Source organism: Quercus suber, unplaced genomic scaffold (assembly GCF_002906115.3).
Source record: "Quercus suber isolate HL8 unplaced genomic scaffold, Cork oak 2.0 scaffold_410, whole genome shotgun sequence".
NCBI lineage: Eukaryota > Viridiplantae > Streptophyta > Magnoliopsida > Fagales > Fagaceae > Quercus > Quercus suber.
The window spans coordinates 297002-320083 of NW_027069861.1; the positions used below are offsets into that span (position 1 = coordinate 297002).

The 23082-nt window shown below is 31.8% G+C and overlaps 1 pseudogene; it reads left to right on the plus strand.

Annotated features, from left to right (window-relative positions):
- Positions 1-3: 3 nt before the first annotated feature.
- Positions 4-22330, plus strand: LOC111999249 (uncharacterized; annotated as a pseudogene).
- Positions 22331-23082: the final 752 nt, after the last annotated feature.

The following is a 23082-nucleotide window of genomic DNA, read 5'->3' on the forward strand; positions in this document are numbered from 1 at the left end:
CCGATGACAATTGAGAAAGAGGAATCATATCCTGTAGCATGTTCGGAGTACACCCGGTGGATCCATGAAGATCTACGGCCGTGGCAGAGTACCGGAATCACGGGGACATGGCGGAAAGAGGAAGAGTTCATGCAAATTTTAGACTTGTGATTGTGAAGGGAAAGACTTATGTTGAGAAATATAGAGGCGCATATCAAACTAGGGATGTCTTTACAATATGGGGAATTTTGCAGCTTTTGAGGTTGTACCCTGGGAAGGTACCAGATTTGGAGTTGATGTTTTGGTGTGGAGACGAAACCGTGATTAAAAAACGTGACTACTAAGGGCTTAAAGCCACGTCGGTGCCACCGGTGTTCCATTATTGTAAGGATGATGAAACACTAGACATTGTCTTCCCTGATTGGTCCTTCTGGGGTTGGTAAGTTTCCTTTTCAAATTTAATTACAATTTGATTGCAAAAAGTTACTTGGGGCATAGGTTTTTTTGCTGAATATGAAAATGATATCATATATCCATTTCCATGTGAGGATGGTTTACATGTATTGGATATATGTGATATAGTAGCTCGCTATATGTAGTGGGTTTCTCACAAGTGAACCTTGCGTTACTGGGTTCTACAAATTTTGAGAGATTGTTGTATGCAATGGAAATAGAAAAATACTCCCTCCAAAAATAGGTGTATTCAACACTCCCTTCACATATATATTAAACACACAAACACTTTGTAAGTTTCCTTTTCAAATTTAATTACAATTTGATTGCAAAAAGTTACTTGGGGCATAGGTTTTTTTGCTGAATATGAAAATGATATCATATATCCATTTCCATGTGAGGATGGTTTACATGTATTGGATATATGTGATATAGTAGCTCGCTATATGTAGTGGGTTTCTCACAAGTGAACCTTGCGTTACTGGGTTCTACAAATTTTGAGAGATTGTTGTATGCAATGGAAATAGAAAAATACTCCCTCCAAAAATAGGTGTATTCAACACTCCCTTCACATATATATTAAACACACAAACACTTGTAAATCTCACATACCTAATATTGTATATCCATAAGATGAGGTACTCGTAAACAGTAAACTCACCCCCATAATTGTTTTGCAAGATGGTCAACGTTATAATAATAGCTTTACTGATCTTTTTTTTTTTTTGATTTTTTTTTGAGAAACAAAAAAAGGGGACTCGTATGTGGTAGTTATTATCCCACGCTCCATGGTACGTTTGGGTAAGCCCATGGGTACCACTAGCTCGAACTGGAGCTCTGAGACCCCAAACCCACACACACTTTAGGCTCTATCGATTTCTGGGACTTACCAAAAATTGCAATTACAGTTCGCGTGGGAACTTGAACGTGGGATGTGGTGAAGCCTCAGCAATCACCTGCTAGTTGTAATAGCTTTACTGATCTAATTAAGAAAACTTGCAAAAAAGGTTATACTTCTTTGCTTTTTTTCATATGATTCAGCTTCTAACAGTGGTTATTATAAAATAATAATATTAATTATAACAGGGGTTGCACTCCTTTGTTTTCTCATGTGATTCATAGTTAATATTATTATTATTATTATTATTATTTTTTGGGTTTCAAAAAAATCATTAACAAAACTTTTCCTTCGTTAGGCCTGAGGTCGATATAAAGCCATGGGGGACTACGTTGGAGGCCCTAAAAGAAGGCAATAAAAAGATCAAATGGAAAGATAGAAAACCCTATGCTTTCTGGAAAGGGAATCCATATGTGTCCAAAAAGAGATTTGAGTTTATGAAGTGCAATGTCTCTAACAAAAATGATTGGAATGTTCGTTTATATATCCAGGTGAATTTCTTTATCGAATTCCTTGATTTTATTTTAAGAAACATTCATACAATTCTAGTACGAGTGGTCAATTGTTAAGTTATCCGGAACTTTTGCTAAGAATATTTAGTAAAAGAAAAGACATTAAATAGTAAATACTTGAACCTCAAACAGGGTTGGCTTAATACAATTTCAGGCTTAAAGTGAAAATTTAAATGGGTGTTTTCATATTTAAGTATCACCTAAATAATATTTAGTTTATTAACCATCAATTTAGTAAATGTTTTATATTACAAATTTTTATTAACAGCCCATTATTCTTACTTTTAGTATGATTAATTCACTTGAGCGATGCTTGGGATATTATAAATTTTATCCTGTAAACCTTACAAAATGACACGTCATCAATTTAAAAAATTAATTAATTCAAATTCATTTATTACATTGTTTCAGCAACACCAATCACATTTTTGCCACATTAGTTTGAATTTTTTTTTGTAATAAAATTTGTGGTCGTTTAGCATTTTTTATTCACTTAATAGTGATTTGGTTGGATTTATATTAATTTATATTTATTTTTGGGAAAATGTTAATAGCTATCACAAATTTTATTACAAAAATCTTACAAATTGATATAGAAAAGAATGTGAATGGTTGCACTTCAACAAGATAATAAATGAATATTTGGATTACTTCTTGTGATGGTGACACTAAAATTTGTAAGCTCTCTGAAGTAAAATTTGCAATATTTATAACATCACTCAATTTCTCAATCATTCTTAAAAGTAGAGGGAAAAAAAGTAACAATTCATTTATATATATATATATATATATATTTAAAAAAATAACTTATGGCCCCTCTTTTGGGGGGGCTTTCTCTAGTAGTGGCCCTAGGCCTAGGGTCGGTGGGTTAGCCCTGACATCATTGACATGTTTGATTGTCAAAATTGTGAAAAACACATGTAATTATCTTAATGAAAAACTAGATTAGTTATCTCATCTTTGCTTTTCATGAAAAAAAATTACCCATTGAAGTGGAAGGTTTCTTCAAACAATAAGTAGTTGAGGGGTCATCTGTTTATTAAATGATATTATCGAGAAACAAGTGAACTATTTCTTTGTGAAATTGTGCTTAATTTCATATGTGGAAATTATGCAAAGAACTTGTTTGATCCTATTTTGGAAGTAGAAATAGTGTTTTTTTCCCCTCTTTAGAAGAGATAGTGTGAAAGAAACATATAGGAAAAAAGTACTAGGCAGACAGGCTTTTGAGAGAAATTTGGAACATATTTATTTCAACTATTTTATCTGAATTCAGGATTGGGAAAAAGAATCTAAACAAGGATTCAAGAACTCAAAACTAGAAGATCAATGCATCCATAGGTAAGTATTCCGCATCTTTAATTTCTCAACAATTTCTTTTTCTTCATTTTTCTTATAATTTCCTTTGAAATATGTCATAATAAAGTCATAGTGTTATTAATGACATTATTTTCTGTTTTGTTTGCCTTTTTCCATCTGAAGATATAAAATTTACATAGAAGGATCGACATGGTCAGTGAGTGAAAAGTACATTCTAGCTTGCAATTCCATGACCTTGCTATTGATGCCTAGGTACCATGACTTTTTCACAAGAAGCTTGGTGCCCATGCAACACTACTGGCCCATCAAAATAACTAATAATACATGCAGAGATCTCGAGCTTGCTGTGGAATGGGGCAATTATCACACCGACAAAGTAAACCTCTCTTACTCTCTTCCCCTCTTGACACAACCAAATTTAGCCACATGTGGACATGCATGTGTGGTGGTTTTCTTTTCCTAAAACAGTTCTCTTTTCTTGAATTATGAAAAACATAAACCAATGCAGAACACTTACCTAGAAATGCACTTTTTAAAAGCCTTCTCAAAATGGTTTTAATTGTTTTTGTTAATTTTCTATTTTTCCTTAGAGAAATAGCACGATTTTTTCTGATTTTCTCATGGAAAGCTTGTTATATACATAGTAGACTAGTGCAATACAATTTGGAAAGGGTAATGATAAGGATACTACAAAATTTACTACGGGTCCGTTTGGATTGAACTTATTGTTGCTGAAACTGAAAACTGAAAACATTATAGCAAAATAATTTTTAAATGTGTAAATAGTATCGTGGGACCCATTTTTAATGAAAAAGTTGATAAAAAGTGGAGTTTGTGGGACCCGTGAATAGTGCACAAGTGCACTGTTCAAGAAAACCGGGTCAACAGTTGCGGCTGAAAAAAAAAAGAAAAAAAGAAAAAAAGAGGAGAAAACGCGGACGCAGCACTTAAACGTGCTATCCAAACGCCCTCTACATAAACCTTACAAATTATTGACGTATCACTAATCACAAAAAACTAATTGAAAAATACTAAAACATTTTGTTTGTCTAGACCCCTTTAAAACAAATTGTTTACACCTAGTGAATTAGCCAAGTAGTTACTAAGATTAATTATGAGATCTAGATTAAACAATAGTATATCATATCATGCACAGCAGAAAGTAAAAGACACAACGATATGAACACTCAGGAAAACCAATGAAACTAAATGTTTCAAGGTAAAAACCTAAGGAGGATTTGACCTAACTATCGTTAAAATAAACAAATCTACTAGAAAGAATTGAAGTTTACAAAAGATTGAACTCCTAAACCTAATGCTACCTCCAATAGAACTTATTAACACGACCACGTGCAGCTTCGACTCCACGGACTTTTCTCTCTTGGATTTGTTGAACAGAAGCTCCCACGCTTATGACTTTGAGATCCCACTCAAAGATTTCGGATCACCAATCATTGTTGATCTTGTAGCAACAACTTGATTCCACTAGCACTTGATTATAAATCTCATTTTGGTAGACAGTTGTAGAGTTAGAAGGTTACAGAAACCTCATAAATCTCACAAGAGTAACTCACAAGTCTTCCAAGAGTCTTCAAAACATAGTTAGAGTTTTCCTTTTATACTTAGAAGTGTTGGACTAAAACCCTAAACGTTTTTGCAAGCTTGGGCCTGGTTTAAAATTTGCAAAATTACTTTTTCTGTGATTTTTGATCGGTTGAGTCTAATTTTTGATTGGTCGAGCTTCACAAAACTTAAACTCTCCTTTCTATCACTTGAATGTTCTTGAATCTTGATTTATACAATCATGAGTAATGTCTAACACCTAATCTAGACATGTTTTTGTTCTGGGTTTGCCAACATACACAAAATAAGAATCTAAACATTTAATCGTAAATACTTATAACCTAACAAAAACTGCTATCAATTTTACTAATCCTCCATCTATTATCCCTCAACTATAAATTGTGTCAACATAATAATTCAACTTTCAAAATCAAGTCACAATGTCATCCTTATGTCTCCTATTTAAATTTTAACGTAATTAATAGTTGAAAGTTGATTTCGCTTTAGAATTTTCACACTTTCTATAGATATCTTTTAACTTATGCTCTATTTGCTACATTAACTAATTTTGTCAATCTCATTAAGATTTAAAAGAAGAGAAGTTTCATAATGATATTTACTTGATATTGAAACTTAAGGGACTAAGTTGATTCAACTAACAGTTGGGGGATTATAAGCAATGTGACAGTCAACAATGGGACCCAACATGCATTATGTTTCTTATGTGGTGCTAGACATGCTTCAAATTTATTTATTTCTTTATTCAATTGTTTTTCTTCACGATTCTATCTCCTCCAACACTTATATTTCAGGCACAGGAAATTGGAGAGGCAGGAAGCAAATTCATTCAAGAGAACCTTAAAATGGACTTTGTTTACGACTACATGTTTCACTTGTTAAGTGAATATGCAAATCTCTTGAAATTTGAACCAACAATTCCTCCAGGAGCGTTTGAGGTCTGTTCAGAAACAATGGCATGTCTAGAGGGTAATAAATTTTGGAAGTTTAAGAATTTCATGGTGGAGTCCATGGTGAAATGCCCTAGGGATACACTTCCATGCACAATGCAAGTTCCAACTATTGAAGCCACTTCATCAGAGTAAATAAAATATAATGAGAGAAGTAGGCATGTGGGAGAATGAATATTGGGAGAAACTAGTTAGTTGAAAATTTGAAATGGGCCTTTGTTGTTTGTGTGTGTTTGTTTGAAGCTTAAAATTTGGAGTATAATCCAGTATTTAATTTCTTGAACTTCCATTTGGGCTTTGAAGGTTATTCTTAGTTTCTAACAAAACTTGTTACTTAAAAAAAATAGGGGCTTTGAACAGGGCCGGCCCAAGGCCCTACCTAAAAACAAAATTTCCCTTAGGGAAAAAGGCACCACTTCCTAATGCCCAAATTTTTATAAAATTATATATATATATATAAAAAAAAAAAAAAAAACAAACAACTTTTTTGTAGTGAGAAGAAGCTACATTTCCTTCCTAGGCTTTCTTTTCTTTCATCTTTTGCCCGTTCCAAACTCAATGTAAGAATGACAACATACAGTGTGGATTTCATGAAACAAGTATTACCGGGCATTCTTTTTCAACATACCTTTTTAATTTTTAGAATCCTTTTTCAACATAGGTAATAGATAAGAACTTTATTAATGAACTAATAATTTTATGGGAAGAACTCCAGTCCAACTGAATCTACTCATTCCTACTAATTTTTATTTAGAGGTAAGATACGATATATTTAAAAATCAATAAATGTCATGTGTTGCATGTTCAGCTAAAAATGAAAGGGAATTATAGGGAATCCTCTTACATAAATTATTATTATGATTGCTATCAGTGGTGTATGTACACAATTCGTTAATAATTAAAGGGAAAATACTTGTACTAGAAATCATGACCTACTATATCAACTACTATCTTCATCAAGATGTTGTTGATTAAAAAAAAAATCATACAGTAAGAGACTCAGATCTAAGATGACAAGAATGATAATGTGTGGCAGCACACGAAGGGCTATTGGGCCGCAGTCTAGTAAAATTTAAACTTGAAGCAAGGGGAGCAAATCACTTTCAAATTTGGACAAGGCAAGCCCATCGAATGGGCTTGAACCCGAATAAGATGACGAAATTAGGGAACAAGTTTGATGAGGTTTTTTGCTATACAGTTTGATGAAGTTTATATATGTATACTGAAGGCATACCGAAGGCGGCCGTTGAGCAATCGGCGACTATTTTGAACTCCAACAAGAAACCCACTGCACTGGTGTGTATATATATTTATTTGCTATAATTTAACATATGTATAATTTATATATAGAAGGTGTGAAAGTGCGAGTTTGAGAAAGGCAAGGAAGAAGAAGGAGAACTAGCGTTAGAGAGATATTGGGTATTAGGAAACTTTAGGGTTTTTACATATTTTAAATCTAATACCAAAACGACGTCATTTGAACCTGTATTAATTTTAATATTAGTTCCAAAAAAATGTCATTTTGGTATCAATTAAAAAGAAAAAAAAAAAAAAAACCTGAAACGACGCCATTTCAATTACAAACCCTAAATATATCTAGATCACCATTTTAGTTCCCCACCTCTCTCTCTCTCTCTCTCTCTCTCTCTCTCTCGTTAATAATTCTCGCCTAGGCTCCTAGCAACGCCTTTGCCTCTCCTCACTCTCTCCCCCTACTTATCAGCCTCATCCACTTGGTCCTAGCAGGCTTTGACTTTTGATGCTCCTCCTTGCAATGCTTTCTATAAAGTTTGTTTATGTATTTTTTTTGTTTTCGATAGTTTTGTTTTATCTTTTATGGCTTAGGTTTAGTCTAGTTTTCTTTTTTGGGATTTGAAAGAGACATTTTTTTAGAGAGATTGTGAATTTGTTTGTTTTATTTTGTGTGTGTGTGTGTGTGTGTGTTTTTTTTTTTTTTTTTTTTGGGGAATATTTGGGCTATTTAATAATTATGATGTGGTTTTGGAGAGTTAACTACATTGTATTTGTTTCCAGAGTAAATGGAGAAATTAACCAAACTAACTACACCTTGTGTAGATCGGACCCTACACCTTAGTGAGGTGCAGTCAAGCATGAGGAGAAACTGCACCATATAGGTGTCGTGCAAAAAATACTCCTATAACTAACCACACCGTACCATGCAGAAGTCTACTTAAGACCATGATGCCCTTGAGAAGTTCCAACCTATACTAAAATATATGGAAAAAATGCCAAGACACCCTTTGAACTTTAGGGTGGTGGTCATTACACTCCCTAAACTTTTATTTTAGCCAATTTAGTCATTGAACTTTGCACAAGTGCCAAATAGAGGCATTTGTTAGACTGCCGTTTAAAGAGAAGTTAGTCACTCACGTGATATACATGTGTAAATAAATAAAAAAAAAAAAAAAATCCAATTGCACCGTTTGGGAGAGAAGCCGAGAGGAGAGAGAGGGTCTTTCAAGTCTCATCCAAGCTGTTGAGTCACCAGAGTTCGAACTACCGTTGCCAATCTGGCCTTTGGAGTCGCTGACTCCGCTATTCGTGGTACTGACGTTCAATAGCCACTACTGGTTGAACTCACAGTTGATCTAGACTTTTGGGTTTTTTTTTTTTTTTTTTTTTTTTCCCCCAATCTTTTCTTTTATTTTCTCGGCAAACTAACAGCCCTTTGATTTCATATTTCCTTTTTTTTTTCTCTCGGAAAACAATCAAGCGTTTGATTAACCTTGATGATGAACTGATCAAAAAAAAAAAAAAAAAAAAAAACGATCTGCATCTAATGGATTTGTTTCAATTTGTCAAATAATCAAGCGTTTGCTTTCTTAGTGATGTTAATTTGTTTCAATTTGTCTCTATGTCCTTTTAATCTTTAGAGTTCGTAATGATCGTTAGCATGATTTCGTTAGATTGATTTATTTGCATTTGGGTTGTGTTTTGGGTTTATTATTCCAAATATGAATCTCATATCTGTACTTAAGCGGTTAATTGGAACTTACTGGTTGAAAAGTTAGATAATACACGTGCTTGATCTTTAATTGTTTTGAGTTAGATACTGGAAAGTGTTATTTTCAATGCTTTAGTTTGTGTGTTATTTTTTAATGCTTCAGCCGTTTATAATAAACCGCAATCTAACCGATGACTCTATTTAGCACTTGCGCAAAGTTTAAGGACTAAATTAGCCAAATTAAAAGTTTAGGGGTGTAATGAGCATCAACTCAAAGTTCAAGGGGTGTCTTGGTATTTTTCCCAAAATGTATCAATAAAGTTCCAAAGCCTAGAAACCAAGACCAGCTCATGTATTTCTATTCCACACCCCAACCTTCAAAGCCAGGGGGCTAACATAATTTGGGGCCTAAAGCGAAATTCTATGTAGGGCTTTTAATATGTAAATATTTATTAAACAAAATTATTTAATATTAATCAAATTAAGGTTAATTTGATACATTAAATACATAATTTGATGAATAATACCAACTAAACTAATGTTAATTTCATATAGAGAATTGAATATCATAGTTGAACTATAAATATTAAAAAAAGAAATAAAAATATACTACGATTAAAAAAGATGCTTTATTTTGGAGAGAGAGATATATATCATTCGGTGTTGGCTTTGTAGGATATCAGTTTACAAAAATTAGAGTCTTGAACTATTAGGGGAGACTAATTTATAATTGATGATTTAACACATTTGCAACATCTTTTTGAAACATTTTAAGGTTTCAATTGGATTAAGGTTCTATTGGTCTCGTATCTTAAGAGTCTTAATAGATGAAAGAGAAAAATGAACTAATTAAAAGTATTATAAAATGTTCAAAATATAATATGACATTGACTCTCATTGATGAACTTCATCAATTTAACTAATGAATGTTTATATCACTTTTTTGTAATTAATAACATGCAATTGCAAGCTAATAGTAAAATTTGTAGTATCCTTAACATCACTAATAAAAAAAATGAATAATCTTTTAAATATATTTTTTAGGCCTAAAACACTTGGAAAAAGTATGGAAGGCTCTCAAAAAATATTATTTTGAGGCTCTGGATAACCCTTGATAACCTTTGAAACAAATTCTCTCAAAAAAGAAATTTTGACAGCCTACATTACCCTCGAAACAAAAATTTCGACACCTATGCAACCTTGAAACAATTCTTGTATGGAGCAATTTATTTTGACGATTCTTCTAAAAAATTCTGACCCATTAAATAAGGTTGCTTTATATCAAGCGTGTTCATCATTTAGCATTTATTTCCAGGGTATTTGTAAACCTTCAAAAAACATGAGTTGAAACATATCAAGTTTCTTGTAGTGTCTATTTGGTTGACAAGAGAAAAAAGAAAATGATTAAAAATTGAGGAAAAACAAATTTGTCCGAGCCCACATTTTATAATCCATCCAAATTAGTTGATACATTTTTGTGGTTTTTTCTTGTGAGAATTTGAGATTATATCAAAATACAATTTATATGGCTATGTATTCTTTTTTTTTTTTCTTTTTTTTTCTTTTTGAGATTATATAGCCATGTATTCGAATGTGCCTATCAATTATTTGAGTAATATCAATTCTAAATTTGTGATGAGGCTAGGTTTAGTTATCATAATAATATTTATAATTTATTTCTCCATTAATTATCTAAGTTAAAAAAAAAATTTACCATAAATGTTAACTCATTAATGAATTATATTTGAGAATTAAAACCTTATTAAACTTACATCTTATTGTGTCTACTTATATATCTCTATGTTTGTTTCATGCATTCATGTTGTTTAGACTTTAGTGCATTGGTAGCAGATTATCTAAAGAGACAAAAGGGGGTGACAATCTAGAAAGAATAAACCAATTGATATCTTGGTGTAATGATGGAAACAATTATTATAAAGCCAGTGTCATTTATTCAAATCCTATCATATCTATTAAAAAATTATTCTCAGCTTCTTTTTTTATTTATTTTTGGATTAATTGTAAATTACACTCTTAAAGTTTGAGGGTGTTTGGATTTTACACCATGACATTTTAGAATTTGGATTTTACTCCCCTAAAGTTTGAAAGTGTTTGGATTTTATACCCCTAAATTCTAAAACTTTAGGATGTAAAATGTAACACTCCCAAACTTTAGAGAGTAAAATCCAAACAACCCTAAAATTCAAGGGGTAAAATCCAAATTCTAAAACTTTAAAGCGTAAAATCCAAACACACTCAAACTTTAGAGGTAAAATTTGCAATTTACCCTTTATTTTTTTTTTTTTGTGGAACTTTCACTTCTATGACTATGTGTATACCCAATATTTTTTTAGTGGTACATTTGGATTGAAGGCAAGGACAAGATAATTGTAAATATGCTTTAAAAAAAGGGAAAATATATTTGTAGATTAATGTATGGATTTCCATGTTCTTTAATGTTTCCTTCAAATATTTAAATGTATACACCCCGTTAGCCGCTTATGGAGGTCTATAATCAATATATCTTTCTTTTCTTTTCTTTTTTCTTTTTTTTATGGGAATAATCTTTTTATCTACAATGATAAAGAGATTAAATTCTATAAAAATGTGATATAAAACTCAAGTGCACTAGGCCCGGTCAAATGGTAACATGTGTCTAAAAGTGGACACATGTCATCGTCTCAACAGGTCCAGTACTACTAGACACTAGACCTAAGCCTGACCCATCAATTCTAATACTCATTTGAAAATCCAACTCAACTGTGAGTTTATAGAGATGTTATTATATATGATAGGATGTATTGAGTTTTAAGTAAAAAAAATGAAGTGGTAATCTTTTATTGGATGGTGTAAAACATGGATTTTACACCCCATCCTTATCAAATTCAGATTCTTAATTTAATGGCTAAAGGTATATGGTAGATGGACAGATAAATGCTATGACAAATGCATTGAATTATGTAAATGGAAATATCATAACTGGTTTAGTGGTTAAATTTGTTTTAATAACAATAACTTCAGCCAATTAAGGTCACGTTTAAAACCAATGATTTATAATTGAATAATAAAATTATTGACCACTAACATTCATAAAGTACTTTTGCCAACTCATAAGGGAAAGTCATTTATTGGTTGTAGCTATGGTTATCAAAATCTCAATCTAGATTCTACGATCCTACGATTTTATGATCTCTCCTGCCCAAAATGAGTTGGATCTTTCAAAGATCTTAGCGATTGTTCAGGATCATATGATTTTGATGATTCCAAACAATCCCGATTTCTTGTAATCTTATTTAACTTAGCAAAAGACTCAATTGGACCCAAATGAAAAATAATATCCCAACAGACTAAGTTTTGCTATTCTAATGTAGAGAGATAGTGTTAGTTGAAAAATAACATCCTAATAAAGTGTCACGTTTTGAGGTTTTTGGCATCTTTAAATGATGCTTACAAATGGATGTAATGATGTATAGTAATTACATCAAATGGATGCAAATTTTTAGTTTTTTATGAATGTATAATTTATATGATAATTTAACATACTATTTTTTTTTCTTTTTTCAAATAATATAGTATCTTACGATTCACGATCCGATCCTATGATTCACAATTCCACCTACCTCCCACAATCTTTACGTAGAATCTCGATTTTGACATCATGATTGTAGCTAATAGTTGAAGTCAATATTTTGTTATTAGATGTTAATTTTGATAAATTCATCATCGGATTATATTTTAAAGAGATTAAATTCTATAAAAATGTGATATAAAACTCAAGTGCACTAGGCCCGGTCAAATGGTAACATGTGTCTAAAAGTGGACACATGTCATCGTCTCAACAGGTCCAGTACTACTAGACACTAGACCTAAGCCTGACCCATCAATTCTAATACTCATTTGAAAATCCAACTCAACTGTGAGTTTATAGAGATGTTATTATATATGATAGGATGTATTGAGTTTTAAGTAAAAAAAATGAAGTGGTAATCTTTTATTGGATGGTGTAAAACATGGATTTTACACCCCATCCTTATCAAATTCAGATTCTTAATTTAATGGCTAAAGGTATATGGTAGATGGACAGATAAATGCTATGACAAATGCATTGAATTATGTAAATGGAAATATCATAACTGGTTTAGTGGTTAAATTTGTTTTAATAACAATAACTTCAGCCAATTAAGGTCACGTTTAAAACCAATGATTTATAATTGAATAATAAAATTATTGACCACTAACATTCATAAAGTACTTTTGCCAACTCATAAGGGAAAGTCATTTATTGGTTGTAGCTATGGTTATCAAAATCTCAATCTAGATTCTACGATCCTACGATTTTATGATCTCTCCTGCCCAAAATGAGTTGGATCTTTCAAAGATCTTAGCGATTGTTCAGGATCATATGATTTTGATGATTCCAAACAATCCCGATTTCTTGTAATCTTATTTAACTTAGCAAAAGACTCAATTGGACCCAAATGAAAAATAATATCCCAACAGACTAAGTTTTGCTATTCTAATGTAGAGAGATAGTGTTAGTTGAAAAATAACATCCTAATAAAGTGTCACGTTTTGAGGTTTTTGGCCTCTTTAAATGATGTTTACAAATGGATGTAATGATGTATAGTAATTACATCAAATGGATGCAAATTTTTAGTTTTTTATGAATGTATAATTTATATGATAATTTAACATACTATTTTTTTTTCTTTTTTCAAATAATATAGTATCTTATGATTCACGATCCGATCCTATGATTCACAATTCCACCTACCTCCCACAATCTTTACGTAGAATCTCGATTTTGACATCATGATTGTAGCTAATAGTTGAAGTCAATATTTTGTTATTAGATGTTAATTTTGATAAATTCATCATCGGATTATATTTTTTTCTTGGACAAAGGCTAATTTCAAATTTAGTTGTAACCTAAGGCTACAAATTCCACTGAAAAATTAACATGGTTGCATATATTAAAAATCTAACCATTTGCTTGCATGCTTTTTATGTTGTTAAAACACATATAAAATTTCGTGTTAATCGGATGTTATTTAATATTCACTATTCAATTCATAAACTTATGTTTTATGTATAATTTTAGACTATAAAAAATTAAAATCTAAAAGTTTGATTGATGACATAACTATTAACCTTTGATGTTTTAGAAATTTTGTAAACATGAAGGACATGAGAAGAAATGAAATAATTTGGCTACAAAATTAATTGTAACCTAAGGCTACAACTCCACCCAATATCTTTTTATTGGACATGAATTTTAACAAATTCACTATTGGATTAATTACATTTTCTTCTTATATCCTTCATGCTTGCAAAATTTCTAAAATATCAAAAATCAATAATTATGTTATCAATCAAATATTCCAATTTCAATTTTTGGTATTCTAAAATTATGCATAAAATATAAGTTTATAGATTGAATAGTAAATAGCATTTGATTCACATAAAATTTGACATGCATATTAAAGATATAAAGAGCTTACACTTCAACGATTGGATTTTCAAAATATGTAGTCATGTTAATTTTTTAGTAGGAGTTATAGCCAATGCCAAAACCAAGTTTATACCCAAATTTTTAACAAATGTAGATTACATGAGACAAATGGAGTGAATCTTTAGGTAAGTAAAGTATCAACTTTCAAATCATGTATGTGCAACGTGAATTCAATCAAATCACAGGGAGACTTACTGTAATCACCCTTTTATCAAATATCCAATGCAACGGCCCTAGTCCAAAATCTTCCGCTCAGAAGCCAATGGGCCGGAGGGATTGGAATTGACCTTCTTACATATGACTAGACCACTGCTGTGAAGTCGGTGGCTTGAACTTATCCTAATCCATGATTACTTTGAAGTGGCATGCAAGACTTGGAGTCTATTCCAAGTGCAACTCTATTTCCTAATTGTTTTAGGACTCTTAAACTGATACCTAACCGGCTTAGATATCCAAGTTCAACTTGGAATTGATATTTGGACCTCACGCATTCAATATACATTGGCCGGTTTGGAATTGTAGCAAATTACGAGATATCCTTGAGATGAGAACTAGAGTTCTACTTGAAGTAGTGTCTTTACTTGGAGTAGCATGTGAACATATGGGAATACAATTCAATGGGAATAAAATTCTATTCCTTGAAGGAATTGTATCTTTGCCGACTTGATATCCTATATAAGCAGAGGATGTTGCGGCAATTGTAGAGAAGAAAATAGAGAGTGAAATAGTGAGATTGGCTGGTGCTTATTTATGAGAGTTCTCTAGTTTAGAATAGGGTGCAAGGTTTTCTCTATTCTTTGTATTTGTGAGAGAGTTATTGGGTGTATTGGGAATTGGGAAACGGGGTTAATTTTAGTTCAAGGAAACAGGAGAAGGTACGAACATCCACCTAGATCCAAGGAGGTAGCATTCCCTTTTGTGTGTGTGAGTGTGGTGATGAAAACCAACACTTAGCAAATTTCAGTATCCACAAGTCAAGAAAGGAAAACATCTGAACAATTCTTGCATTTCTTTGGCAACAAAACTGAAAAAGTAAATTCTATAGGTCATAAAAAAATTTGCCAATATTCATCATATTCAAGTAAGGACATTAAATCCAATGAAACATGCCTGTACCTCCAATAATTTCACTGAGATCTATATATTACTAGAACTGTTTCAACTTTCAAGTATGCGATAGTATATAGTATATTGTATATACGAGACAATTTTGAACCAAAAAACATCAAGTTTCAGCAAAAGGCATTCATAGCTCATACTTTCTCCAAAACTTGATTAATGCTCAAGGTGGAAGACATATTATACACAAATCACACATAACAAGTAGGTATAAGAAAGAGACTAACAATTGAAGGTTAGTTCTGCGGACTAGCTTTTTTGGATGAAAATTCTCTGGATGCTTCAATAATTTTGGATTAGATTAGATTAGATTAGATCAGACTCTATATGGTGAAGGTAGTAGGCTCGAAAATTTCCAAAAGTCTATTTCAAAAAAGAAAATTCCGAAAGTCCAGCAGACCAACTATACCAATAGGTAACATCAATAGTCAACAGTTTGGAAGGCAAGGCTAGCTCTTGTTTTGCAGGTTTTTAAAGAAGGCCAACAAAAGCCCCATGAAAAGAAATAATGAGAAACAAACTCAATATGTTCTATCACGGTGGAACTTGTTGGCTACCAGTGAAGAAGAAAGTTGCAACAGCGAGCGTGGTCTTCATCTTCTTCCTCCTTGTCAGTGCTTTGGTATTTCTAGGCTGGATTGATATTGTAAGTCTTTATTCTTATATATTCTTTAATCCTTACAGTATTTTGTGATCAGCCATATAGCAACTGAACTTACACACAGACTACACAGTCGACCTACCATTCTATTTGGGTAACAAAAAAACTGGCAATGGAATTACGAAAAAGTCGGTTAAGGCAATCACTTTTGTCTTATCAAGCCTACAATATTGCTTTTTCTTCTTGTTTTTGTTTTTTAGGGGTGTTTTTATCCTGTATTGCTTACGAGCAAGACTACGATCCCGTGCTTATTTTCTTCATCTTAAAAACAATTCCATTAAAATTCCCAAATTCTAAGATCCTTAAAATTTTTATTTAAGACTATATTCCCACAAAAGCCTTGAATCCAACCTTCGAATTTAGGAAAATAAATATTTTTTGCTATGAATTCGTCTACTAAAATTTTAGATTAACTAAAGAGTATTCTCGTTTCATGCATGGATTTATTAAAAATATATATGTAAAAGAAATAAAACATTTTACTAATATTATTGAATTTAGTGCCTAAGTTTTAATATGATAAGACTGATTATCAAATAAATAAAAATTTTAATTTTAAAATTTTGAAATTTTTGGTACTAGAGTTATAGTTGGAATAAAATTTCAATCAAGTAGTATTTTTTTTTTATACAAAATAAAATTTTTACTCTATCATAATCTAAATATATATGAGTGTGAAGCTCCCTCTTGGAAACTTGAACTCCAGCCCTTGCTCCCCATAAGCACTTATACTTGTGGAGTGACTATCGCAAATTTTACTACATTAAGGGTCCGTTTGGATTCACCTTATTGTTGCTGAAACTGAAAACTGAAAACTGAAAACACTGTAGCAAAATAATTTTTAAATGTGTAAATAGTACCGTGGGACCCATTTTTAATATTTTTTATTACATGAATAGTGCATAAACAGTGCATGAACAGTGCACGCACTGTTCATGCACCCATTTTTTTGCCTCCAAAGTCAAACAAAGCGGCCAAAAAAAAAAAAAAAAAAGATGAGGAAAACGTAGCCTCCAGACGCAGACGTTGAGGCCAAACTGCACCTAAGCTTACAAACTAATGTGTCATTAATCACAAAAAGGTACTTCAAATATTCATTTATGAGGTTATTAGAGCCCACTAATTACATTCATTATCACATTAGTTTATAAGCTTTATGTAGTAAAACTTGTCACACTTTTATTATTTCTATTTCAATTTATTGGATCTTGAAAAAACTATCACATTCTTAAATCATGAGGTTTATGGGGTATTTCATGGATAAAGAGAACTGTGACTTCTAAAACTTTGCACGCACTGTTCATGCACCCATTTTTTTGCCTCCAAAGTCAAACAAAGCGGCCAAAAAAAAAAAAAAAAAAGATGAGGAAAACGTAGCCTCCAGACGCAGACGTTGAGGCCAAACTGCACCTAAGCTTACAAACTAATGTGTCATTAATCACAAAAAGGTACTTCAAATATTCATTTATGAGGTTATTAGAGCCCACTAATTACATTCATTATCACATTAGTTTATAAGCTTTATGTAGTAAAACTTGTCACACTTTTATTATTTCTATTTCAATTTATTGGATCTTGAAAAAACTATCACATTCTTAAATCATGAGGTTTATGGGGTATTTCATGGATAAAGAGAACTGTGACTTCTAAAACTCAAATTTTATTATAGGAGATATATAACATATCGTGCGTAAGGAAAGTTGTTCCCTAATTTGGGTCATCTTCTTGGAGTTCAAGCCTATTCAATGAGCTTGCATTGTCAAAATTTGAAAGTGATATGCTCCCCTTGCGTCAAACTCAAAATTTACTAACTCCTAGACCACGGCCCAATAGCCCTTCTGTGCTATACGTTCTCATCCTTGTCATCTTAGCAGTACTGTGATTTTTTTTTTTTTTTTAAGATCATAGTCAAGATAGTAGGTGAGGGAGTGGTTCATGATTTCTATTACTTTTTGATAATTAAATAGTTTAAGAGAGGGAGGATTTGAACCCTGGATTGGTCCATTGGAAACACCAAAAAATACTTTTTTTTTGGTAAATATCAAACTTTCATAAACTAAATAGAAACAATGACATTAGAATTCAGAGGATATATCCTTTCATGGTACAACCCCAAGTTATCATAATACAACTGTTGGAGATAATACACAAAGTAGTAAAGGAAGAACAAGAATAACACAAAGACAAACATAAATAGATAACTTGAAGGCACAAAATTGTTATCCTTAGACAATATTTACCCCGATACTCTTGTTGCTAAAAGGTTATCACAAACTTATCCCCAGGATACAACCAAGTTGTTGAATTCTATAGATAACAATTCTGGAAAATGACCATAAGATTTCTTGTATTTCTCTCTAACTTACTATTTTTTTAAGTGAACATAAGCCTTTATTTACACCCATAGAGTTTTATTTCATCAAAAGCATGCATGGAGAGTTAAAATGTTTCATAAAACTGTTCACAAAACTTGAAACATTTTCAAACAATCAAAACAATTACCAGAAAATTCTGCAAAAAACTCAGTTTTACGAGTTTCGATCGATCGAGAGTTCCTTTCAATCGATCGAATGCTCATTTTGATCAATCGAACAAAAATCGAATAGTGATCGAATCATCTAGAGACTCCAAGATTATTTTCTTCATCATTTCGATCAGTCGAGCAAAAGCTTTGATCGATCGAAAATCCTTTAGTTGGAATTTCACTTAGAAAATTCTAGAACTTGAATTTCACTTTATGAAACAACACTCTCCAAACTCAAACATCATTATTACAACCTATCCATGTATATACATATATATACAACAACAACAATATACATAAGTCCGCGGGTGGGCTATCAAAAAGCATAAAGTCCTGATCAAAACCACCACCTCTTCTAGCCATAGCATAAGTGCAATTGTATACATATACACTCCACCTAAAAGGAAACCAAGTAAAAATCAAATACCCTAAACTTCTTGAAGTCTATGTTAATATAGAGTTTTTAAGAAACCAATTTGCAAAAAATTTTTAAATAACAACAAAAAATGAAATATTACACTCGATATATATCACCATATGCTACATACCATTATGCATGCTATTCAAACTCATTAATTAATATGGTTTTTTTTTTTTTAAAAAAAAAAACTCATTAATTTATGTAGGACTCTAATTCTATTGTTTAAACTTTTTTTTTATGGGACATTTAAAATTTTTATAAGAAAAAAAAAACTAATTTTATATCATATATATCAAACTTTTCTTCTACGGGTCCGTTTGGTTCCGTAAAATATTTTCCGGAAAATACATATTTTCCGGAAATGCTATTTTCTGGAAAAGGAAAATATTTTTAAGTGTTTGGTTGTATTATGAAAATTGGTGTGGAAAATATTTTCATGTGTTTGGTTCAATTAGGAAAATGCTATTTTCCTACAACAAATTCCGGCAGAAAATTCCGGCCACAACAACACAACAACAACAACAACAAATTCCGGCAACCACAACAACAACAACAACAACAATAATCAGTTCATCAAAAAAAAAAAAAAAAAAAAAAAAAAAAGCTGAGAGATCAAGGAAGAGGAAGCGATCGACGGCGTGGCGCGGAGACGACGATCGACGGCGAGGCGCGGTGCGAAGAGCACTGGGTTCTGGGTTCGACGGCTTCTGGGTTCGCTGGTGGGAGATCGAAGGCGAGTCGCGATATCGAAGTCTAGATCGCGAGATCGAGCAGAGGTGATCCAAGGTGATCGCCGGGGAGATCGGCAGTAGTGCGATCGAAGGCGAGATCGGCGCGGTGCTCGGGGTTCGCCGGCGACGTCTCCGGCATGTCTGGGCTCTTCGGAGGGGTGCTGGTGCTCTCTTTCTCTCTTTCCCTCTCTCTGTCTTCATGCTCTCTCTTTCTCTCCATTTTCCGGAACTCATTTGAAGTGAAAATGATTCCGTAAATCATTTTCACCCTTACCGTGAGTCAACTGAAAATGATTTCCGGAAAATTGCTTTTTCCGGCCAACAAACACCCGAAAATATAGAAAACATTTCCGAAATGAATTTCACCCAAAACAAACGCAGCCTACGTGTCAAAGGTGAGTTTAAAGTTTATATATATTAAAAGAAAGTTGAAATAGCTGTGTGTCTATCTAAATTGTTTTTTTTTTTTTCCCCTTAAGAGAAGTGTATTTCTATCCAAAGAAGATATTGATATATTATTATTAAATTATTTAGTTTTTGTGTTCATCAAAATCTTCCCTTCTTTTTAGCATTATGTGTCCAATACTGTTGGTTTACTTGAGTGTCCATATCCATTTAGAAATTATAGGAGAAGAGAAAATAGTCGCTTCTCTTGGTGTCGGTGGTTTAATATTCAGCCAAGTCCTACATATATTAGGACTCTTTTTTTTTTATAATTAAAAAAAAAAGTTGCTTCTAGAGATTTTAAAAAAAAAAAGTATATAAAAAACATAAATATAAATATAAACAATTAAAAAACATTCAACATCTATAACCACAAAACACAAAAAGGAAAAGAAAAGGCTAGAAAAGCTTAAATATTAGCTCTATTTGCCAAGAAGAAAAGAAAACCCTAGAAAAGGAAAAATGAAAATATCTTTTCCGGTTTTCTTCGATAGCAGAAGCTGAGGGTAGACAGATCGATTCCTAAGACCCTCTTATGCCTACGTCCTACTCCTACTACGGATAGATGCGTCGACTGCTTGACTGCTTTCCTGTCTCAACAATAAGATAAGAAGGGAAATCAGTCCAGCCTAATTTATTATCCTCCGTATAGTCAAGGGCTATTTTCTGTATTCTCTCCCCCTTCTCTGTGCGCACCGGTAATTCCTTCACAGTTCAAACTCCCTTCGACTGCAACTCTTAGCAATATCCTTTCTTATATACTTGCAGTTCAGTTCCAAGCCTTAGGGCAATGATAAGACTATATATTTTGTTGTTTTATTATGTTTGAACTTAAAAATTAATTACTTAGTTAATTAGACATGAAAGCTCAATTTCTCATATAATTTCTAAACAATCAAACTAACATTATTAAAAAAAAAAAAAAAAATCAATTGACAATCTGTAACAATTCTCTAAATTGGATTAAACTTAAGGAAATCAACCTAAACAAAGCCAACACAATACCATGTGCTTGTCACGGTAATTCCTTTTATTCTAGCAAAATTGATAATATTGATGCCATGTGAAATTTGATTACATGATGGTACTATTCACATGATTAAGATTCGTCCAATTTGTTTTAAAATTCTAAACACTACATTGCAATTGTAGACAAAATAAACTAAAGAAAAGAACAAATTAAGCACGATTTTTGAGCACCATGTGAAGCAATATTAATTGAATAGAACTTTGTCCTTCCTTCTTTCAATCAAATTAAGTTTTTTATCCACTTAGAAATTATAGTTGAAGAAAAATTATATCCACTTAGAAATTATAGTTGAAGAAAAATTATATATATTTTTTCTTAAAATATAAAAATCTAAGAAAATTTAATTTTTGCAATTTGGTGCTGCCACTTGGCGCAACCCTGGCGTCTAAGCCCAACTTTTATTATATATAATATGATTTTTTTTTTTTTTTGAGGACGAATGTATATATTTTTAATAGAATTTTATTTTTATTTCATGCTTAAACTTTTATTAATCTTACTACATTATATTAATATGTAATTCTGTATACAAATGCAATAAATTCCTAATGAAAGAATATAAAGTTCTATAATGAATACAAATTCTCTATACTACTTTTTGCGTTTCAATTTATATTCTATCAAGCACAACGTGTTATGCATTTGCTTGTCTTCCTTATAAAACAGGCGAAGCTTAATGTGGGGAAAAAAAATCAAATACATGACATGATTAGTGGAATACAAAAAATGGTACATATGATTTGTATACCCCTATTTTTACCTTTTAAGTTTTTTGAAAATGCTTTTGCTTTTTTCACTAATTTAAATTCATTTTAACAAAATCATTTATTATATTTTCAACTGCTATGATTTTTGTAAACTTAGCAGGCTCAAGCCATAGGAGAAGTAGCAAGTAACTTCATACAAGAGGATCTAAAGATGGACTACGTATATGACTACATGTTTCATTTGTTAAATGAATACGCAAAGCTCTTGAAATTCAAAATATCTATACCTCGAAGAGTGGTTGAGCTATGTTCAGAAATGATGGCTTGCCCAGCTAAGGGTAGATGGGAGAAATTCATGGTTGAGTCCATGGTTAAGTCTCCTAGTGATTTAACCCCATGCACCTTGCCTCCTCCTTATGATCCTTCGTCACTACAAGGTTTTCTTGAGAGAAAGGATAAATCCATAAAGCAAGTGGAAATGTGGGAAAATAAGTATTGGAAAAATCTAAACAAAAAGCAATAAATGCATTTTTTTGTGTTCCAACTTTCATTAAATGTTAGGATTATTTTAATAAAACCACCACGCACCCTTAATGTGGTGGTCACTCCACAAGTATAAATGCTTGTGGGGTGTGAGGGGTAAAGACCGAAATTCAAGTCTCTAAGAAGGAGATTCATACACATATACACTTAGATTGGGTTAGGGTAAAAATTCTATCTTGTATAAAAAAAATAAATAAATAAATAAAGGATTATTTTAATAAAGAAAAGACAAAAAGTAATAGTATTTGTAATTTATTTCCACATTAATTATATAGGTTAATTTTTTTACCATAAATGTTCACTCATTAACGATTTATATGTGAGAATTAAAACCGGGTAATTATTGGATACTCCTAGAATTTTATAAATGCGTACTCCTCCTTCTCACATAATAGTGGGTCCCACTAATTAAATATATGGCGGGATCCACAATTCATGTGAGAGGAGGGAGTACGCATTTATGGTACTCCAAGAGTATTCAATAATTTTCCATTAAACCTTATTAAACTCACATCTTAATGTTCCTAATTATATATCTCTATGTTTCCTCAAAAAAAAAAAAAAAAAAAATCTCTATGTTTGTTTTTATGCATTTTATATAAAATATAAGTTTATAAATTGAATAGTAAATAGCATTTTTTTTTTTTTTTTGAGGAAGAAGACTGCAACTTTAAATTAACTCAAGGCTGTTGAATCAGCCTGTACAACCTGGAGAATATCTGGTGGTACTTC